Source organism: Poecile atricapillus, chromosome 37 (assembly GCF_030490865.1).
Source record: "Poecile atricapillus isolate bPoeAtr1 chromosome 37, bPoeAtr1.hap1, whole genome shotgun sequence".
Classification (NCBI taxonomy): domain Eukaryota; kingdom Metazoa; phylum Chordata; class Aves; order Passeriformes; family Paridae; genus Poecile; species Poecile atricapillus.
In genome coordinates this window covers 1,381,353-1,397,189 of record NC_081285.1, presented here as the reverse complement: position 1 = coordinate 1,397,189, position 15,837 = coordinate 1,381,353, and positions in this window count along the sequence as shown.

The following is a 15,837-nucleotide window of genomic DNA, read 5'->3' as shown; positions in this document are numbered from 1 at the left end:
CGTTGTGTAGATGGAGTGCGACGCTGGAGGTCAGAGCTGCGGGGAGGTGCGGAGTCTTCTCCCAGTGCCCTCTTTTGCCGCCGTCTTGGTTGTTGGTCTCCTCGGCTGAGAGCTGTAGCGAAGGTGCAGCCGCATCAGGTCACGGTTTTGCCTCAGCAGCTGCACCAACTCTTCTGCACAGCCGAGTCTTGGATGGCGGTGGGGCCCTGCAGGGCCCGAAGGGCTCTGGAGATTCCGCTGCAAGGCAAAGCACAGGGATCCCCATGGAAGAGGCAGAGGGGCAGAGCGGGGCCGGCACCTCTGGGGCTGCCTTTGGCCTGGGAGACAGAGACTCGGGCTCAGTTGGGCTGGGCTGCCCCGGGGAAGAGGCTGCAGCAGGCAGAGCTCTGGCCGCCTCTGCTTGGTGCTGTCCATGGGGCTCAGCCCCTGGGCCGGATTGCCCAGCCAGGAGCTCAGGCCCCTTCTGCCGCAGGGCATTGGCCAAAGGGTGCCCAAGAGGCCCTCAAGGTCTGCCCCATCCCACCTGCCTGACCCCCCACCCCCGCCTCACCTCTCCCCAGCGTCTCTGAATTCTTCTTCCCAGCGACCATCCCATGGACATTCCTATGATGAGCAGGTCAATCAGCAGGAATGTCCTGGCCGCCCACCGGATGCGCTCGGGGTCCGTCTCCTCCAGGTCGCAATCCTCCAGAAACACAGGAGAGGTATCCGTGCTCTGCTCAGGTTTGCTGGACGGGTCGAGGGGATGGGCCAAGAGCAGCAGCACGTAAAGCTGCAGCAGGGAGGAAGAGCCGTGAGCAGCCATAGTGCTCTGGCAGCAGCACAAAGGCTCTGGGTGTCTCTCTGCAAGCAGCTCTGCCTGGGCTCTGGGGCACAGCAACAGCTGGGGACAGTTGCCAGCCACCGTGCCGTCCCCAGAGGCTGTGATGTCACAGAAGCACAGAAGGCACTGGCTGCAGAGAGCCCTGAGAAGAGAATGTTGAGTCCAAGCTGTGAGCCATGGCGGCAAGCATGGCCAGCAGAGCGGGGCCCGAGCGCTGCGGCCTGGCTTGCCTTGCACACCTGCCACAAGGATGACTCCAGCAGCAGCCCCCTGTCAGGCCATTGCAGTATCTGATGGCCCTTTCTGGGCACAAGTTCTTCCCAATGCCCAGCATAAACCTCCCTTAGCACAGCTTCCAAGCCTTGTTGGCATCTGCTCTCTCTTGTCCTTGCCCATCTGGCTGGCGCTGCCGTGTTGCTCCCTGGCCTGTCTGTGGGAGAAGAGGCTGTGCCAATGAGTGCTGCTCAACTTTGAGGCCATTCAAAGGAGTATTGGATTGTGCCTGCTGTGGGAAGGAAGATGCGTGCACATGGCCATTTCCCATAGGTTTTCCCCCAGATTTTCATGAACAGCTGTCCTAGTGAATGTCAAGTCTGTTTTAGTGAGTATTTGAGGGGTTCCAGAACACAATGCCATCTCAGGGAAATTCTGCTGGTTTAGTTCTACTGAGGTTTGGAGATGAGTTGCAAATCCTGAAAATGTTCTCCTTGCCGAGGTAGTAATTTCACCGTTTAGACTGTGGGGATATTGATTGCTCAATGTTGAGGACCTCGTGTAACTTTCAGCAGCAGAAATTTTCAACATCCAGTGATTGTCCTTGAGACAAAACCATTTTAAAATTTTTTTTTTCCTGTGGACAGGAATTGCTTCTGTGTTACTTCCCATCATCCATTAAAAATGTGATGCCTGGAAAAAGTGCCAAGTGCTGTGTGATTTCCTTGGTCGTGTTCTTTGGAATGGCTTCCCCCCCATTTTCTGAAGCTGGCCAGAGAAAGGTAATAGATGGGTGAGAAGTTGTGAAAGGTCAACTGGTGTAGATCTTTGCCTCCTGTTTCGAGGTCTGTGGTGAGCTGTGAGTCCAAGAGCTGATTTGACGTGATGGTGAAAACACAATTGAACCTTTTTGCAGCAGGATGGATGGATAGAACCAAAGCACAGCACGGCTGGCACCAGCAAGTTAATTAAAATGCATCCCTGGAATATGTTGATTGGATTGTTCTTCTAATATTGTGGTAGTAATTCTGATGTCTGAGTACTGAACAAGCAACAAGTACTGAACACCAGATTTGGAGTCAATTTTCTATCTCTAATGTAGCAAAGAGATTTTTAAGAATTGTGTTTTTCTCTCATGGTTGAGGAATGTGTTCTTCACGGGCTGAATCTTCATATCACTTTGTTTTTGTAGAAGAGCAGTTTCAGCAGCAGATGATTTTCCTTGCCCTCCTTTTCATTTTTCTTTTCTGTATTATTGCCTGGCAGGTTAACCTTTTCAAATTGGGTGCTGCAAAATGTTGCTACTAAGGATAGTTGGTGTCAAAACAGGTTCTTTTCTTGCTTTGATTTCAAAGATTGAAAGATGAAAGGTTTCTAATGAAGTTACAGAATTGCATGTCACTGGGACCTTGACTTCTTCCCTGCTTGTATCCAGAAAAACAGATTAGGGCCAGTTGAACTGCTGCCATATTATGTAGAGATCAGGAGTGGCCACCACAAGTGCTATGCAATTCTTGGGAATGGGATTTTTGTTAGAAATTATTTTTGCTTTGACAATGCAAGCTTCTCATACCCATCTGCATTTGTGTTCTATTAATCATGGGGTTTTGTATTAACCATGGGCTTCAGTTTCCTGTCTTTTTATCACTTCTTCACATACCAGTTTTATACACTTGCTGGCTTGTTCCTTCTGACTTCAAATGGTATCTCTTGGGCACATAACTTCATATTACTGTGAACAGCGAAAAGAACATTTTTTGGTCTGTCTTGATTTGATGGAGTGATTGCTGTGGAAGGACTGGGAGGTTTTGTGGTTGAAGATGAAAGAAGTTGAGCAGCCTTGGCAAGTAAGTGTGCCAGTTTACAAGGTGAATCTACAGAAACCCGCGTGCTTCAGCTGGAATATGCAATCTTTGAGGCTGCTGCTGTCGGGGTGCCTTTTTTCTGTTGCTTTGGGAACCCATATTCTACACAGCATCATCTGTCAGAACTCCATTTCACTTTTACACTCCCTCTGTTTTCCCACTTGTGAATGATGGTTTTCTCCATGCCTTTAACATGGGGAATTCTCGGTGATCAAAATAAGACATATTCCATAATGTTTTATGTTTCCTCTTGGAGTTTTTTCTAGTTTTCAAATAATTACCTTTTGTTTCTATCTGGGGGCCAAATGCATTTGCAGTTTCAGTGGGGTTTTTTTCCCAATTTCTAATCTTACTCGGGCAATAGATAAGACGGAAAAATCCCCTAGTTTCATGGCAAAGATTCTGTGTTATTCCCTACCTTTAAATGAATTAAAATATGGTTCTATTGCTCTCTGTTTCATTTCTTAACTTCATTTGGTAGAGTTTAGAAATCTCTTACCATGAACTAGGTAGTGCAGAGTGCCTGCCTTGCTGTGTTGAACTCCTGGGTGAGCATGCCAGGCTTAGTTTAGAGATTTGCTTTTCAACATCCCTTATTCCTTGTGCAATCTATCATTTGGTTTGTTTGTAGTTGTGTTGGAAGATAAAGAGGAGGGGGATCACCCTGGAAAATTTGTCATCTGAACTGAATTTGTACCCTTTAGCCCAACAGTGAGTGCTCCTTCATTTTCTCAAGGCATGAAGGACACCGGGAGTTCCTCCCAGACTCTTCTTTTGGGACAGCAGTCCTTTCTGTTTGGCTCCATCAAATGCTCTGCACAGTAGTGCTGGAGCTCTGCAGGGCAGGGGCATTCCATGAGCGTGAATAATAAATAACTCCTGTACCTTGAACTGTTTCCAAGTTAACCCAGCAGAAGGAATTGTTTCCCCAATTCTGAGTCTAATGGCGCTGCTGACAAATTTTGCAGTTTCAGAGCAGCAGTGCAAGATGTGTAAGGGGCGTGTGTGGAGGGAGAGCAGAAGCTTGTAACACTGGACCTTTGTCCCGTGGGCAGCTGTGCGGTTTTAAGCGGGAATGTTCCGGAGGGACCTGGAATTTAAGAACTATTTGGAAGATTTGTAGGTTTGTTGCTGTAGGTGTGAAGGGTGGGGACAAGTCTTCTACAGTCCCGGAGCAATGATTAGGTAAGGGAGTGGGAGAGCCTCTGAAGATGGTGTTGCTGTTGCATATGATTTTTCTGGAGCCCAGCTGATGCCCACAGGATTTGTTATGACTAGCAGGATTGCAACTAAACAGAATGCAGTAATTTTTCTTGTAATTTAGTGAAGCATCTTTTGATCCATGATGAGCTGAAGGCTCACTGCACAAGGCTGAAAGGAAATGGCATGCTGTCAAGAGATTTTGGTCTTTGCGACTTCATGAAGGTGGATAGGACATAATTCCTTAGCTCATTGGAGCTGCAGAGTTTAGTTTAATCTCTTCTGTTTCTAAGCAGTGCTAAAAGGTGTTACTTCCCTCAATTTTGATGGCAGCAGAGAGTCAGCTAATGAATATGGATCTAGGTAAGGTTTGTGGAACAAAATCAAACCCAATTGTCTGAAAAGCTGTTAGACAACCCTACAGTCAGTGTCAACAGAGAAGGAATAAATACAAAGAACTAAATACAGATATATATATATATATATATATATAAACCCCCCAGAAATCTATGAAGCAGAACTGATAGCTGCCATAGCCCAGGCAGCCTCTGGATCTAATTGCCTGCCTGAATTCAGCCCTTGCCTGGATCCCAGGGGAGCCGTCTCTGGATTTCTCTCCCAGCTTTCCAGGGATGATCCTGCTCCTTTCCTGGTGCCCCAGAGTCCTGCAAGCCCCCCTCCTGGGGCCATCCTGATGCCTGCCGGGGCCTTTAGGGTCCCCCCTAAAGTGCAGACAGGGTTTGACTCCAAGCTTCCTTGGAAGGTGGAGGCAGGTGAACATTGGCCACCTTCTTCTTTCCCGCTGCCCTCCGTACTCTTGCAAACCCTGCTGGGGCACTCGGGCTCTCCATTGCAGGCAGTCTGGAGCTGCCATGCAAACCCATCTCTCAAGGAGTCCCCTCTCAGGTGCAACATCAAGAAAATGACACAGCAACATGTAGAAAACGTGAACTTTATTCACTTGACTACTTGTAAAATCTACACAACAACGTTACTAGAAGACTATGGGGTAAGAATCTTAAGCCTAAAAAACTTCAATACTTGAACTGTTTAGAACTGAACACTAAGGGAAAGGTCAACTTCTTGGGGGAAACGTGGTGGGGAATCCAACAATGAACAACAGGGGTGTGGCTAACTTCTACGGTGGGGAACGTCGCAGTGCCTGGGCTGGGCACTGGTCACCCGTTCCCCGTAACGTTGTGTAGATGGAGTGCGACGCTGGAGGTCAGAGCTGCGGGGAGGTGCGGAGTCTTCTCCCAGTGCCCTCTTTTGCCGCCGTCTTGGTTGTTGGTCTCCTCGGCTGAGAGCTGTAGCGAAGGTGCAGCCGCATCAGGTCACGGTTTTGCCTCAGCAGCTGCACCAACTCTTCTGCACAGCCGAGTCTTAGATGGCGGTGGGGCCCTGCAGGGCCCGAAGGGCTCTGGAGATTCCGCTGCAAGGCAAAGCACAGGGATCCCCATGGAAGAGGCAGAGGGGCAGAGCGGGGCCGGCACCTCTGGGGCTGCCTTTGGCCTGGGAGACAGAGACTCGGGCTCAGTTGGGTTGGGCTGCCCCGGGGAAGAGGCTGCAGCAGGCAGAGCTCTGGCCGCCTCTGCTTGGTGCTGTCCATGGGGCTCAGCCCCTGGGCCGGATTGCCCAGCCAGGAGCTCAGGCCCCTTCTGCCGCAGGGCATTGGCCAAAGGGTGCCCAAGAGGCCCTCAAGGTCTGCCCCATCCCACCTGCCTGACCCCCCACCCCCGCCTCACCTCTCCCCAGCGTCTCTGAATTCTTCTTCCGAGCGACCATCCCATGGACATTCCTATGATGAGCAGGTCAATCAGCAGGAATGTCCTGGCCGCCCACCGGATGCGCTCGGGGTCCGTCTCCTCCAGGTCGCAATCCTCCAGAAACACAGGAGAGGTATCCGTGCTCTGCTCAGGTTTGCTGGACGGGTCGAGGGGATGGGCCAAGAGCAGCAGCACGTAAAGCTGCAGCAGGGAGGAAGAGCCGTGAGCAGCCATAGTGCTCTGGCAGCAGCACAAAGGCTCTGGGTGTCTCTCTGCAAGCAGCTCTGCCTGGGCTCTGGGGCGCAGCAACAGCTGGGGACAGTTGCCAGCCACCGTGCCGTCCCCAGAGGCTGTGATGTCACAGAAGCACAGAAGGCACTGGCTGCAGAGAGCCCTGAGAAGAGAATGTTGAGTCCAAGCTGTGAGCCATGGCGGCAAGCATGGCCAGCAGAGCGGGGCCCGAGCGCTGCGGCCTGGCTTGCCTTGCACACCTGCCACAAGGATGACTCCAGCAGCAGCCCCCTGTCAGGCCATTGCAGTATCTGATGGCCCTTTCTGGGCACAAGTTCTTCCCAATGCCCAGCGTAAACCTCCCTTGGCACAGCTTCCAAGCCTTGTTGGCATCTGCTCTCTCTTGTCCTTGCCCATCTGGCTGGCGCTGCCGTGTTGCTCCCTGGCCTGTCTGTGGGAGAAGAGGCTGTGCCAATGAGTGCTGCTCAACTTTGAGGCCATTCAAAGGAGTATTGGATTGTGCCTGCTGTGGGAAGGAAGATGCGTGCACATGGCCATTTCCCATAGGTTTTCCCCCAGATTTTCATGAACAGCTGTCCTAGTGAAAGTCAAGTCTGTTTTAGTGAGTATTTGAGGGGTTCCAGAACACAATGCCATCTCAGGGAAATTCTGCTGGTTTAGTTCTACTGAGGTTTGGAGATGAGTTGCAAATCCTGAAAATGTTCTCCTTGCCGAGGTAGTAATTTCACCGTTTAGACTGTGGGGATATTGATTGCTCAATGTTGAGGACCTCGTGTAACTTTCAGCAGCAGAAATTTTCAACATCCAGTGATTGTCCTTGAGACAAAACCATTTTAAAATTTTTTTTTTCCTGTGGACAGGAATTGCTTCTGTGTTACTTCCCATCATCCATTAAAAATGTGATGCCTGGAAAAAGTGCCAAGTGCTGTGTGATTTCCTTGGTCGTGTTCTTTGGAATGGCTTCCCCCCCATTTTCTGAAGCTGGCCAGAGAAAGGTAATAGATGGGTGAGAAGTTGTGAAAGGCCAACTGGTGTAGATCTTTGCCTCCTGTTTCGAGGTCTGTGGTGAGCTGTGAGTCCAAGAGCTGATTTGACGTGATGGTGAAAACACAATTGAACCTTTTTGCAGCAGGATGGATGGATAGAACCAAAGCACAGCACGGCTGGCACCAGCAAGTTAATTAAAATGCATCCCTGGAATATGTTGATTGGATTGTTCTTCTAATATTGTGGTAGTAATTCTGATGTCTGAGTACTGAACAAGCAACAAGTACTGAACACCAGATTTGGAGTCAATTTTCTATCTCTAATGTAGCAAAGAGATTTTTAAGAATTGTGTTTTTCTCTCATGGTTGAGGAATGTGTTCTTCACGGGCTGAATCTTCATATCACTTTGTTTTTGTAGAAGAGCAGTTTCAGCAGCAGATGATTTTCCTTGCCCTCCTTTTCATTTTTCTTTTCTGTATTATTGCCTGGCAGGTTAACCTTTTCAAATTGGGTGCTGCAAAATGTTGCTACTAAGGATAGTTGGTGTCAAAACAGGTTCTTTTCTTGCTTTGATTTCAAAGATTGAAAGATGAAAGGTTTCTAATGAAGTTACAGAATTGCATGTCACTGGGACCTTGACTTCTTCCCTGCTTGTATCCAGAAAAACAGATTAGGGCCAGTTGAACTGCTGCCATATTATGTAGAGATCAGGAGTGGCCACCACAAGTGCTATGCAATTCTTGGGAATGGGATTTTTGTTAGAAATTATTTTTGCTTTGACAATGCAAGCTTCTCATACCCATCTGCATTTGTGTTCTATTAATCATGGGGTTTTGTATTAACCATGGGCTTCAGTTTCCTGTCTTTTTATCACTTCTTCACATACCAGTTTTATACACTTGCTGGCTTGTTCCTTCTGACTTCAAATGGTATCTCTTGGGCACATAACTTCATATTACTGTGAACAGCGAAAAGAACATTTTTTGGTCTGTCTTGATTTGATGGAGTGATTGCTGTGGAAGGACTGGGAGGTTTTGTGGTTGAAGATGAAAGAAGTTGAGCAGCCTTGGCAAGTAAGTGTGCCAGTTTACAAGGTGAATCTACAGAAACCCGCGTGCTTCAGCTGGAATATGCAATCTTTGAGGCTGCTGCTGTCGGGGTGCCTTTTTTCTGTTGCTTTGGGAACCCATATTCTACACAGCATCATCTGTCAGAACTCCATTTCACTTTTACACTCCCTCTGTTTTCCCACTTGTGAATGATGGTTTTCTCCATGCCTTTAACATGGGGAATTCTCGGTGATCAAAATAAGACATATTCCATAATGTTTTATGTTTCCTCTTGGAGTTTTTTCTAGTTTTCAAATAATTACCTTTTGTTTCTATCTGGGGGCCAAATGCATTTGCAGTTTCAGTGGGGTTTTTTTCCCAATTTCTAATCTTACTCGGGCAATAGATAAGACGGAAAAATCCCCTAGTTTCATGGCAAAGATTCTGTGTTATTCCCTACCTTTAAATGAATTAAAATATGGTTCTATTGCTCTCTGTTTCATTTCTTAACTTCATTTGGTAGAGTTTAGAAATCTCTTACCATGAACTAGGTAGTGCAGAGTGCCTGCCTTGCTGTGTTGAACTCCTGGGTGAGCATGCCAGGCTTAGTTTAGAGATTTGCTTTTCAACATCCCTTATTCCTTGTGCAATCTATCATTTGGTTTGTTTGTAGTTGTGTTGGAAGATAAAGAGGAGGGGGATCACCCTGGAAAATTTGTCATCTGAACTGAATTTGTACCCTTTAGCCCAACAGTGAGTGCTCCTTCATTTTCTCAAGGCATGAAGGACACCGGGAGTTCCTCCCAGACTCTTCTTTTGGGACAGCAGTCCTTTCTGTTTGGCTCCATCAAATGCTCTGCACAGTAGTGCTGGAGCTCTGCAGGGCAGGGGCATTCCATGAGCGTGAATAATAAATAACTCCTGTACCTTGAACTGTTTCCAAGTTAACCCAGCAGAAGGAATTGTTTCCCCAATTCTGAGTCTAATGGCGCTGCTGACAAATTTTGCAGTTTCAGAGCAGCAGTGCAAGATGTGTAAGGGGCGTGTGTGGAGGGAGAGCAGAAGCTTGTAACACTGGACCTTTGTCCCGTGGGCAGCTGTGCGGTTTTAAGCGGGAATGTTCCGGAGGGACCTGGAATTTAAGAACTATTTGGAAGATTTGTAGGTTTGTTGCTGTAGGTGTGAAGGGTGGGGACAAGTCTTCTACAGTCCCGGAGCAATGATTAGGTAAGGGAGTGGGAGAGCCTCTGAAGATGGTGTTGCTGTTGCATATGATTTTTCTGGAGCCCAGCTGATGCCCACAGGATTTGTTATGACTAGCAGGATTGCAACTAAACAGAATGCAGTAATTTTTCTTGTAATTTAGTGAAGCATCTTTTGATCCATGATGAGCTGAAGGCTCACTGCACAAGGCTGAAAGGAAATGGCATGCTGTCAAGAGATTTTGGTCTTTGCGACTTCATGAAGGTGGATAGGACATAATTCCTTAGCTCATTGGAGCTGCAGAGTTTAGTTTAATCTCTTCTGTTTCTAAGCAGTGCTAAAAGGTGTTACTTCCCTCAATTTTGATGGCAGCAGAGAGTCAGCTAATGAATATGGATCTAGGTAAGGTTTGTGGAACAAAATCAAACCCAATTGTCTGAAAAGCTGTTAGACAACCCTACAGTCAGTGTCAACAGAGAAGGAATAAATACAAAGAACTAAATACAGATATATATATATATATATATATATAAACCCCCCAGAAATCTATGAAGCAGAACTGATAGCTGCCATAGCCCAGGCAGCCTCTGGATCTAATTGCCTGCCTGAATTCAGCCCTTGCCTGGATCCCAGGGGAGCCGTCTCTGGATTTCTCTCCCAGCTTTCCAGGGATGATCCTGCTCCTTTCCTGGTGCCCCAGAGTCCTGCAAGCCCCCCTCCTGGGGCCATCCTGATGCCTGCCGGGGCCTTTAGGGTCCCCCCTAAAGTGCAGACAGGGTTTGACTCCAAGCTTCCTTGGAAGGTGGAGGCAGGTGAACATTGGCCACCTTCTTCTTTCCCGCTGCCCTCCGTACTCTTGCAAACCCTGCTGGGGCACTCGGGCTCTCCATTGCAGGCAGTCTGGAGCTGCCATGCAAACCCATCTCTCAAGGAGTCCCCTCTCAGGTGCAACATCAAGAAAATGACACAGCAACATGTAGAAAACGTGAACTTTATTCACTTGACTACTTGTAAAATCTACACAACAACGTTACTAGAAGACTATGGGGTAAGAATCTTAAGCCTAAAAAACTTCAATACTTGAACTGTTTAGAACTGAACACTAAGGGAAAGGTCAACTTCTTGGGGGAAACGTGGTGGGGAATCCAACAATGAACAACAGGGGTGTGGCTAACTTCTACGGTGGGGAACGTCGCAGTGCCTGGGCTGGGCACTGGTCACCCGTTCCCCGTAACGTTGTGTAGATGGAGTGCGACGCTGGAGGTCAGAGCTGCGGGGAGGTGCGGAGTCTTCTCCCAGTGCCCTCTTTTGCCGCCGTCTTGGTTGTTGGTCTCCTCGGCTGAGAGCTGTAGCGAAGGTGCAGCCGCATCAGGTCACGGTTTTGCCTCAGCAGCTGCACCAACTCTTCTGCACAGCCGAGTCTTAGATGGCGGTGGGGCCCTGCAGGGCCCGAAGGGCTCTGGAGATTCCGCTGCAAGGCAAAGCACAGGGATCCCCATGGAAGAGGCAGAGGGGCAGAGCGGGGCCGGCACCTCTGGGGCTGCCTTTGGCCTGGGAGACAGAGACTCGGGCTCAGTTGGGTTGGGCTGCCCCGGGGAAGAGGCTGCAGCAGGCAGAGCTCTGGCCGCCTCTGCTTGGTGCTGTCCATGGGGCTCAGCCCCTGGGCCGGATTGCCCAGCCAGGAGCTCAGGCCCCTTCTGCCGCAGGGCATTGGCCAAAGGGTGCCCAAGAGGCCCTCAAGGTCTGCCCCATCCCACCTGCCTGACCCCCCACCCCCGCCTCACCTCTCCCCAGCGTCTCTGAATTCTTCTTCCGAGCGACCATCCCATGGACATTCCTATGATGAGCAGGTCAATCAGCAGGAATGTCCTGGCCGCCCACCGGATGCGCTCGGGGTCCGTCTCCTCCAGGTCGCAATCCTCCAGAAACACAGGAGAGGTATCCGTGCTCTGCTCAGGTTTGCTGGACGGGTCGAGGGGATGGGCCAAGAGCAGCAGCACGTAAAGCTGCAGCAGGGAGGAAGAGCCGTGAGCAGCCATAGTGCTCTGGCAGCAGCACAAAGGCTCTGGGTGTCTCTCTGCAAGCAGCTCTGCCTGGGCTCTGGGGCGCAGCAACAGCTGGGGACAGTTGCCAGCCACCGTGCCGTCCCCAGAGGCTGTGATGTCACAGAAGCACAGAAGGCACTGGCTGCAGAGAGCCCTGAGAAGAGAATGTTGAGTCCAAGCTGTGAGCCATGGCGGCAAGCATGGCCAGCAGAGCGGGGCCCGAGCGCTGCGGCCTGGCTTGCCTTGCACACCTGCCACAAGGATGACTCCAGCAGCAGCCCCCTGTCAGGCCATTGCAGTATCTGATGGCCCTTTCTGGGCACAAGTTCTTCCCAATGCCCAGCGTAAACCTCCCTTGGCACAGCTTCCAAGCCTTGTTGGCATCTGCTCTCTCTTGTCCTTGCCCATCTGGCTGGCGCTGCCGTGTTGCTCCCTGGCCTGTCTGTGGGAGAAGAGGCTGTGCCAATGAGTGCTGCTCAACTTTGAGGCCATTCAAAGGAGTATTGGATTGTGCCTGCTGTGGGAAGGAAGATGCGTGCACATGGCCATTTCCCATAGGTTTTCCCCCAGATTTTCATGAACAGCTGTCCTAGTGAAAGTCAAGTCTGTTTTAGTGAGTATTTGAGGGGTTCCAGAACACAATGCCATCTCAGGGAAATTCTGCTGGTTTAGTTCTACTGAGGTTTGGAGATGAGTTGCAAATCCTGAAAATGTTCTCCTTGCCGAGGTAGTAATTTCACCGTTTAGACTGTGGGGATATTGATTGCTCAATGTTGAGGACCTCGTGTAACTTTCAGCAGCAGAAATTTTCAACATCCAGTGATTGTCCTTGAGACAAAACCATTTTAAAATTTTTTTTTTCCTGTGGACAGGAATTGCTTCTGTGTTACTTCCCATCATCCATTAAAAATGTGATGCCTGGAAAAAGTGCCAAGTGCTGTGTGATTTCCTTGGTCGTGTTCTTTGGAATGGCTTCCCCCCCATTTTCTGAAGCTGGCCAGAGAAAGGTAATAGATGGGTGAGAAGTTGTGAAAGGCCAACTGGTGTAGATCTTTGCCTCCTGTTTCGAGGTCTGTGGTGAGCTGTGAGTCCAAGAGCTGATTTGACGTGATGGTGAAAACACAATTGAACCTTTTTGCAGCAGGATGGATGGATAGAACCAAAGCACAGCACGGCTGGCACCAGCAAGTTAATTAAAATGCATCCCTGGAATATGTTGATTGGATTGTTCTTCTAATATTGTGGTAGTAATTCTGATGTCTGAGTACTGAACAAGCAACAAGTACTGAACACCAGATTTGGAGTCAATTTTCTATCTCTAATGTAGCAAAGAGATTTTTAAGAATTGTGTTTTTCTCTCATGGTTGAGGAATGTGTTCTTCACGGGCTGAATCTTCATATCACTTTGTTTTTGTAGAAGAGCAGTTTCAGCAGCAGATGATTTTCCTTGCCCTCCTTTTCATTTTTCTTTTCTGTATTATTGCCTGGCAGGTTAACCTTTTCAAATTGGGTGCTGCAAAATGTTGCTACTAAGGATAGTTGGTGTCAAAACAGGTTCTTTTCTTGCTTTGATTTCAAAGATTGAAAGATGAAAGGTTTCTAATGAAGTTACAGAATTGCATGTCACTGGGACCTTGACTTCTTCCCTGCTTGTATCCAGAAAAACAGATTAGGGCCAGTTGAACTGCTGCCATATTATGTAGAGATCAGGAGTGGCCACCACAAGTGCTATGCAATTCTTGGGAATGGGATTTTTGTTAGAAATTATTTTTGCTTTGACAATGCAAGCTTCTCATACCCATCTGCATTTGTGTTCTATTAATCATGGGGTTTTGTATTAACCATGGGCTTCAGTTTCCTGTCTTTTTATCACTTCTTCACATATCAGTTTTATACACTTGCTGGCTTGTTCCTTCTGACTTCAAATGGTATCTCTTGGGCACATAACTTCATATTACTGTGAACAGCGAAAAGAACATTTTTTGGTCTGTCTTGATTTGATGGAGTGATTGCTGTGGAAGGACTGGGAGGTTTTGTGGTTGAAGATGAAAGAAGTTGAGCAGCCTTGGCAAGTAAGTGTGCCAGTTTACAAGGTGAATCTACAGAAACCCGCGTGCTTCAGCTGGAATATGCAATCTTTGAGGCTGCTGCTGTCGGGGTGCCTTTTTTCTGTTGCTTTGGGAACCCATATTCTACACAGCATCATCTGTCAGAACTCCATTTCACTTTTACACTCCCTCTGTTTTCCCACTTGTGAATGATGGTTTTCTCCATGCCTTTAACATGGGGAATTCTCGGTGATCAAAGTAAGACATATTCCATAATGTTTTATGTTTCCTCTTGGAGTTTTTTCTAGTTTTCAAATAATTACCTTTTGTTTCTATCTGGGGGCCAAATGCATTTGCAGTTTCAGTGGGTTTTTTTTCCCAATTTCTAATCTTACTCGGGCAATAGATAAGACGGAAAAATCCCCTAGTTTCATGGCAAAGATTCTGTGTTATTCCCTACCTTTAAATGAATTAAAATATGGTTCTATTGCTCTTTGTTTCATTTCTTAACTTCATTTGGTAGAGTTTAGAAATCTCTTACCATGAACTAGGTAGTGCAGAGTGCCTGCCTTGCTGTGTTGAACTCCTGGGTGAGCATGCCAGGCTTAGTTTAGAGATTTGCTTTTCAACATCCCTTATTCCTTGTGCAATCTATCATTTGGTTTGTTTGTAGTTGTGTTGGAAGATAAAGAGGAGGGGGATCACCCTGGAAAATTTGTCATCTGAACTGAATTTGTACCCTTTAGCCCAACAGTGAGTGCTCCTTCATTTTCTCAAGGCATGAAGGACACCGGGAGTTCCTCCCAGACTCTTCTTTTGGGACAGCAGTCCTTTCTGTTTGGCTCCATCAAATGCTCTGCACAGTAGTGCTGGAGCTCTGCAGGGCAGGGGCATTCCATGAGCGTGAATAATAAATAACTCCTGTACCTTGAACTGTTTCCAAGTTAACCCAGCAGAAGGAATTGTTTCCCCAATTCTGAGTCTAATGGCGCTGCTGACAAATTTTGCAGTTTCAGAGCAGCAGTGCAAGATGTGTAAGGGGCGTGTGTGGAGGGAGAGCAGAAGCTTGTAACACTGGACCTTTGTCCCGTGGGCAGCTGTGCGGTTTTAAGCGGGAATGTTCCGGAGGGACCTGGAATTTAAGAACTATTTGGAAGATTTGTAGGTTTGTTGCTGTAGGTGTGAAGGGTGGGGACAAGTCTTCTACAGTCCCGGAGCAATGATTAGGTAAGGGAGTGGGAGAGCCTCTGAAGATGGTGTTGCTGTTGCATATGATTTTTCTGGAGCCCAGCTGATGCCCACAGGATTTGTTATGACTAGCAGGATTGCAACTAAACAGAATGCAGTAATTTTTCTTGTAATTTAGTGAAGCATCTTTTGATCCATGATGAGCTGAAGGCTCACTGCACAAGGCTGAAAGGAAATGGCATGCTGTCAAGAGATTTTGGTCTTTGCGACTTCATGAAGGTGGATAGGACATAATTCCTTAGCTCATTGGAGCTGCAGAGTTTAGTTTAATCTCTTCTGTTTCTAAGCAGTGCTAAAAGGTGTTACTTCCCTCAATTTTGATGGCAGCAGAGAGTCAGCTAATGAATATGGATCTAGGTAAGGTTTGTGGAACAAAATCAAACCCAATTGTCTGAAAAGCTGTTAGACAACCCTACAGTCAGTGTCAACAGAGAAGGAATAAATACAAAGAACTAAATACAGATATATATATATATATATAAACCCCCCAGAAATCTATGAAGCAGAACTGATAGCTGCCATAGCCCAGGCAGCCTCTGGATCTAATTGCCTGCCTGAATTCAGCCCTTGCCTGGATCCCAGGGGAGCCGTCTCTGGATTTCTCTCCCAGCTTTCCAGGGATGATCCTGCTCCTTTCCTGGTGCCCCAGAGTCCTGCAAACCCCCCTCCTGGGGCCATCCTGATGCCTGCCGGGGCCTTTAGGGTCCCCCCTAAAGTGCAGACAGGGTTTGACTCCAAGCTTCCTTGGAAGGTGGAGGCAGGTGAACATTGGCCACCTTCTTCTTTCCCGCTGCCCTCCGTACTCTTGCAAACCCTGCTGGGGCACTCGGGCTCTCCATTGCAGGCAGTCTGGAGCTGCCATGCAAACCCATCTCTCAAGGAGTCCCCTCTCAGGTGCAACATCAAGAAAATGACACAGCAACATGTAGAAAACGTGAACTTTATTCACTTGACTACTTGTAAAATCTACACAACAACGTTACTAGAAGACTATGGGGTAAGAATCTTAAGCCTAAAAAACTTCAATACTTGAACTGTTTAGAACTGAACACTAAGGGAAAGGTCAACTTCTTGGGGGAAACGTGGTGGGGAATCCAACAATGAACAACAGGGGTGTGGCTAACTTCTACGGTGGGGA